Below are 6930 nucleotides of genomic sequence, written 5' to 3'. Positions count from 1 at the left end.
TCCTAAGTTCTAACCCTATCGTCTATTCCTTGACCTCTGAGTGAAACGTCACGGGGTTAAGGGATAGTGGATAGGATAATTCAAAAGGACTTAGGAGAAGAGACTGCGGTACTTTAGAGAATCCGAATGCACTTTCACTATCCGACGTGTTTATGATGCGCCAGCGGACGTCATTGTGTGCGTCTGCTGCTGTGGGGAAACTATGGAAACCACAGTTTTCTATACAGCGGACGACAACATGGATGTTTAATAATAACGAGGGACTACTGTAAACTCATCTAGAGATTCTGCACCGTGCTCTGATGCTGCTGCTTTGCTTTATGAACGTGGACAACAGAGAAACATATTCTTCATGACCAAAGTTGGAATTGAAATAAAAAGGAAAGTGAAACTTATGCTCGTCACCCTCTCCCTCCGGTCCACATTAATACAAATGATCCCAATACGTATGATTGTATGAACTAAAGATCTTAAATCAATACAGATGTATTTATTATAAACGTTAGTCCTTAACATCTATCACTGTGTATATCACCATTCAAACATCTTTTAGAAGTTGAACAAACTCCACACAGCTCAGTAAAGACTGTGAAATGTTGACTTTATTTGATCATTTCAGTAAAAACTAACGTTCATATTTCTCTCTTTGATTATAATACTGATGAACGTTCAAAACAAAGCACATTGGCAACTTACCACCTATGTTTTAAAATGCTTAATAAGCACCGTAACTTTCATGATATCATTTCTCGGTCATAATCGGTTGTTTCCGTGAACGGCCGACTGTTGAGTGACGGCAAATGCTGCGGCTGCAATGCATTGTGGGGCAGCATTTTCGCTTCTCCTGCCGGTTAGGGAGGTCCAGTGGTTCCTAAGCTAAAGGAGGTGATAAAGGAAGTTTGAAACCTCCTTTCCTATCATTCTCATCATTCTAGAGAATTCGAACGGCACTTATCATGGCTGCCACTGAGGGACTTCCGGGTCATTTCACTCCTTTAGGAAGGTTCCTAAGCTAAATGGACTATTCGACTTCAGCCCTGCGCAGACCTGCGCAGTTGCGATCAACGTCTTGCTCGTGCGTTGCATGATGGTTAGTCATTTTGTCCGACTTGCTCTGGAGGCACGCCCACATGAGACTTTGAAATCTCGCGGGACAAAGACGCCCGCAGCCTTAAGAGCGAGGCGAGGCGAGTTGGCACAGTTGCTCTCCACGAGCTGCAGAAGCGAAATGCTTGATGGGAAACGGCTCGCTGGTATCTCAGCTGAGCGCTCATTGGTGGTTTTTACCACGTGCTGCTGATGAAACTCTTTTATACTCTTGTATACTATACTGCTTACCGTTTTCATACTTTATATATCTTAGCATATTCATACACACTGTTCATACTGCTCACAGGCTGATATCTAGTGTATTCATACCCCACTGTTTATTCATCATTCAATTCATTCTATATGTTATTCTGTAGATTGTGTACATTACTTTCCACTTCACTGCTTGTTGCACCTGGTTAGAAGCTAAACTGCATTTCGTTGTCTCAGTGCCTGTAATATGTGCAATAACAATAAAGTTTCTCTTTAAGTTAAACCAAATCATTAAAATAAAATCTGTTGTAATGTAATGATTTGGTTTAACCTTATTTATTGAATAAATCATTTAAAATGGCAAGATTAAATCAAATGACATCCATGTTGTACACATCATAAAGCTTAAAGTGGCAGCTAAAGAATTAACACAGCAGCAGGTCTGTTCAGTTCATGCTCATGAAGCTTCATGTGTGCGGATCTGAAGGGACTGATCGTTTGTAGCCTGTCCACCTATCAGTTTGCAAACATTAAGAGGGAGGAGCATTTCTAATGATGGAACCCAGTCACTGGTGTGGTTCATCACCATGACTGAATTAACAAACCTATATAAAGCAATGGAGATCACCTTTGTCTCCAGTGGGTAAAATGGAATTTGTGGTGCTTCCACTGCGTGATGGACAGGGAGACATCACTGTAAGTCTCACAAGACATTTCCCAAAGACTACAAAATGGTGAGTAAACAACTAAATTGCATTCCAACAATCTGGATATGATTTTAAATGATGTAAATTATTTTTCAGATAACAGTTTAGCAGCTGCACTTATGCAGCAAGCAAGGGCTGCAACAAATGCACAAGGTCATCTATCAGTTAAATCAAAAATGGTATTGTCTTTTAATGCAAATCAAACAAATGACATATTCATGTTTATTGTAAACAAATATTTAATTTTCTCTCAATCACAGTCCCTTTAGATCTGTCTTCAGATGCTAGGCCTGCTCCTAACGAGAGGCCTGCTCCTAACGAGAGGCCTGCTCCTGCTGAAAGGCCTGCTCCTGAAAGGCCTGCTCCTGAAAGGCCTGCTCCTAACGAGAGGCCTGCTCCTGAAAGGCCTGCTCCTAACGAGAGGCCTGCTCCTGAAAGGCCTGCTCCTGCTGAAAGGCCTGCTCCTGGAAGGCCTGCTCCTGAAAGGCCTGCTCCTAACGAGAGGCCTGCTCCTAACGAGAGGCCTGCTCCTGCTGAAAGGCCTGCTCCTAACGAGAGGCCTGCTCCTGCTGAAAGGCCTGCTCCTGAAAGGCCTGCTCCTAACGAGAGGCCTGCTCCTAACGAGAGGCCTGCTCCTGCTGAAAGGCCTGCTCCTGCTGAAAGGCCTGCTCCTAACGAGAGGCCTGCTCCTGAAAGGCCTGCTCCTGTAAGGCCTGCTACATCCCAAGCTGGCACTCCTCACCTGGCATCCCCCTCCAGCCGGTCAGAACACCTTGAGGCAACACAAGGTACAGTAACTAAAATGAGGATCTAAACAGCAAATGCTATTTGTTTGAGTTACTAACACTTGTGTCTTAACAGATTTCACACACAACACCATACTGCTGCTTTTGGACCTGACAAAAACACACCAACAGGTGTACTATCACTCCAAACCCGGTTTTTATAAAATTCTCCAACGGCAGTTCAGCGGGAGGGATACAGTTTCTCCTCAGACAAAATCCGGAAAAAACTGAATAACCTTTTGACCACCTACAAAAGGGCCAAGGACCGTTGTACCTCAACAGGAGAGGGGAACATAACGTGGGAATATTATGGGGTAAGAAGTTTGTTCTTGCACATCTAGTTGGTAAAAGCAACATTTCCATTTTAACAATTCTGCAATTCCACAGATAATGGACAACCTGTTTGGGAGGTGCGGTGTTGGGAGCGCACCTCCAGGCACTCTTGTTTCCACCACTCTATTTCCCACTGCCTCACAACCACCCACCACACTGCCGTGTGCCTCTGAGGCCCAGCCTGGTCCCTCCATGACCCTGCCCACCACTCAGCCGAGATCAATCCGGTCTCGAGTCTCCCATCCCTCCTTCTACGACCTGTATGAGGCCCACTCGGAGAGGAGGACCAGTGCACTGGAGACACTGGTGCGGCCAGAACAGGAGCGCCGGAGAAGGCTGAAGGAGAGAAATAGAAGGAGGTTTGAAACTAAAATGTTGACTGCGATGGGAGAAGTCGTTTCCCAGTTAAAGTCCATTGGGAGCCAACAAGAGCGCATCATTGAGCTTTTGCAGGACAAGCCATAATTTCCCCCACACTGGGTATTCCCTGAATTAATTTGTTTATAAAGAACACCACCTCAGTTTGTTTATGGAAGTAATATTGTTTAGATTAGTTATTTATTTTCCTCGTTATGCAGTTGTGTTATTATTTCATCCCTGGCAATTGCCTTGTAATATTTGTATTTGTGTACACTAAGTATTCACAATGTTTATATGCAATGATTATTATTTATTTGCCAAGTACATGTGTACATATGTATATATAGTTATTTCATTTTCAAAGAAGATAGTCAACTGCTCTTGACATGTGCAGAAAATGACCATATCTAGTTTTCATATATATGCATTTATTTTTTACTTGCCCAATCATTTTGGATGACATTACATGTTACTTGTTAGGCGCTTTAATCCAAAGCGACTTACATACTCAATACTGTGGGCATAAAACGAAAGGAAATAAAAAACAAATGTCTTCCACAAAGAGTATGACAGTGGTTTTGTGTGTTGTCTTTAAAAAAGGTCACAAATCTGATTTCTGTGCAACACTGCATCTTGGTTCTGGGGATGCGGTGCCCTATTATCTGCTGCTTCAACCTGCTCATCAACTTCAATTGCTTCCCCTTCCTCCAAGCACATGTTGTGAAGTATGCAACAGGCAGTGACTGCTGTGCTAATGTTCGCAATGTTTTTCATGTACAAACATTTGAGCCTCCTGAACTTCGTTTTCAGTAGGCCAAAGGTATGCTCAATGACCACGCGTGCAACATTTAATTTTTGATTGAAACGACGCTGCCGAGCAGTTAAATGGCCATTGTCCCTGTATGGCCTCATAAGCTGAGGCAATAGTGGGTAGGCAGAGTCCCCAATGATGTGCATTCCCTCAGGCACCAGGGACTGGGGATCTTCATCGAGCAGCCTTCCAACAGCAGACAACCGGAATGCCCGTGCATCATGCCAGCTACCAGGGTGGCCCACATTAACATGACAGAATCTCCGTTTACTGTCGCAGAACCCAGTAAGCACAACAGAATACAACTGTTTTCTGTTGATGTATGCTACTGGGTTCTCACAGTGTGGTTTCACAATAGGAATGTGGCATCCATCTACCGCACAGACAGTGTTGGGAAATCCTGCTGCACGAAATCCTAACTCAGAATTATGTAGGGCTTGTCCTGTGGGCCAGGAAATGTGGTGAGACAAATATGTGGTGACAAGACTACAGAATTCATGGAGATGCAGGCAGACAGTGGATTTGGTGATATTGAAACGATCAGCAACCCCCCTATAGGACTCCTGGTTTGATAGAGTCCACAGACAGGCAAGAACACTGTTTTGAAACGGCACTTTACTGTGCTGTCTGTTCCAGTAGAACGGCCAATAGTCGTCATCACATCCTGTTTGGTAGAAAGGAATAAATGGCTTTTAATATCACCAGTCCAGATAATACATATTTGATGTTATTTTTATATATATATATATATATATACACACACACATACTTCCACATGTCCCCTGGACAATCGGAAATGACTTTTGAAGTCTGAAGGACTGTACTGTGGGACCACTTCTTCCACAAATTGTTGGACCTTTGGAACGGATCTAAGGAAGGCAGACACAGGAGCAAATGATGACCATAAATCATTAGACCTATTCAACATTCTTTTTATATATATATATATATATATATATATATATATATATATATATAACTGCTGCTGTAGGCCTATATTATCTTCACTGGATTTCAGTTGTATTCTTGTCTATTTATTGTATCTTTGTACTACTATCTTGCTTGCTTTCTATATCTTTAGTAAAGTAGCTTTTATCTTATCCCATTGGACTAAAAAAGACTGATAGTGTCATAATTTTGCACAATTTGTGATCTGTAGAGTAAAGTAATCAGTCCGGATAATCGATCATACTTTTTAATTTAGACTGATGCAGCCAGTAGTAGGCCTCGATACATGTAGTGGCCTACAATATATTTTGTCTTTTTACTTGTGTATTGTATTGTGTATCTGTTTTTGTTACCTGCCTAGGTAGCCTACTACGGATATAAATTAGCACGTTTGCTCAAACACATTTATACTTCTTGTATTTTATACTGATGTTCATTAACATGCTCTGTCCCTATCAAATTAAAAAATAAAAAGATACGTAATTACCTCCGCAGACGGTGTTCATCATGCCATTCTCCATACAATACATGTGGGATTTCTATTGCATCCACTTCATCTGCAACGAAAAACGCCAACGCAACTTCCGCCATTGCAAACCCAGCCAGTCAAGCCGACTCCGAGTCCGAGCTGTCCGACTTAAGACGAGCATTTTGACACCTCCCCCGGCTGCGATCGGCTACTCTCGTCTACTTTCGAGGCGAGCCGCAATGTGTCTCAAACAAGCCTAGTTGCTCTCCACGGGCTGCGGAAGCGAAATGCTTGATGGGAAACGGCTCGCTGGTATCTCGAGCACTTGTACATGGATGATGTTGCTATTTAGAAAAAAAATGTATAAATTGTGCATGCGTTGGGATCTGTTCTGCTTGCAATAGTAGCATTTCCGAGCGCCTATGAACGCAGCATTAGCTTCACTCATTGGTGTTTTTTACCACGTGCTGCTGATGAAACTCTCCAATTGGCTGGCAAAAGTTTGTTGTTGTTTTGTGTCAGTTTTACGTCGCCACATCCATTCCCATTTTTCATCATTGTTCCACAATGTTTATCATCATGAAATTAATATCTATATATTTTATACTATACTGTTTACCGTTTTCATACTTTATATATATTAGCATATTCATACACACTGTTCATACTGCTCACAGGCTGATATCTAGTGTATTCATACACACTGTTCATACTGCTCTCAGGCTGATATCTAGTGTATTCATACCCCACTGTTTATTCATCCTTCAATTCCTTCTATATGTTATTCTGTAGATTGTGTACATTACTTTCCACTTCACTGCTTGTTGCACCTGGTTAGAAGCTAAACTGCATTTCGTTGTCTCAGTGCCTGTAATATGTGCAATAACAATAACGTTTCTCTTTAAGTTAAACCAAATCATTAAAATAAAATCTGTTGTAATGTAATGATTTGGTTTAACCTTATTTATTGAATACATCATTTAAAATTGCAAGATTAAATCAAATGACATCCATGTTGTACACATCATAAAGCTTAAAGTGGCAGCTAAAGAGTTAACACAGCAGCAGGTCTGTTCAGTTCATGCTCATGAAGCTTCATGTGTGCGGATCTGAAGGGACTGATCATTTGTAGCCTGTCCACCTATCAGTTTGCAAACATTAAGAGGGAGGAGCATTTCTAATGATGGAACCCAGTCACTGGTGTGGTTCATCACC

The 6930-nt window shown here is 42.0% G+C and overlaps 1 long non-coding RNA gene across 1 annotated transcript; it reads right to left on the bottom strand.

Moving 5' to 3' along the window:
* Positions 1-4874: 4874 nt before the first annotated feature.
* Positions 4875-5966, bottom strand: LOC117453985 (uncharacterized). Its single transcript, XR_011644002.1, has 3 exons — positions 5734-5966; positions 5068-5167; positions 4875-4962 (listed from the first exon to the last, which is right to left on the bottom strand). It is a non-coding gene; the product is annotated as an uncharacterized lncRNA (long non-coding RNA).
* Between the last annotated feature and the right edge of the window lie 964 nt (positions 5967-6930).

This window comes from Pseudochaenichthys georgianus, chromosome 10, assembly GCF_902827115.2.
Source record: "Pseudochaenichthys georgianus chromosome 10, fPseGeo1.2, whole genome shotgun sequence".
Lineage (NCBI taxonomy): Eukaryota > Metazoa > Chordata > Actinopteri > Perciformes > Channichthyidae > Pseudochaenichthys > Pseudochaenichthys georgianus.
The sequence above is the reverse complement of the archived record's forward strand: the minus strand, read 5'-3'. Positions and strand labels throughout refer to the sequence as shown.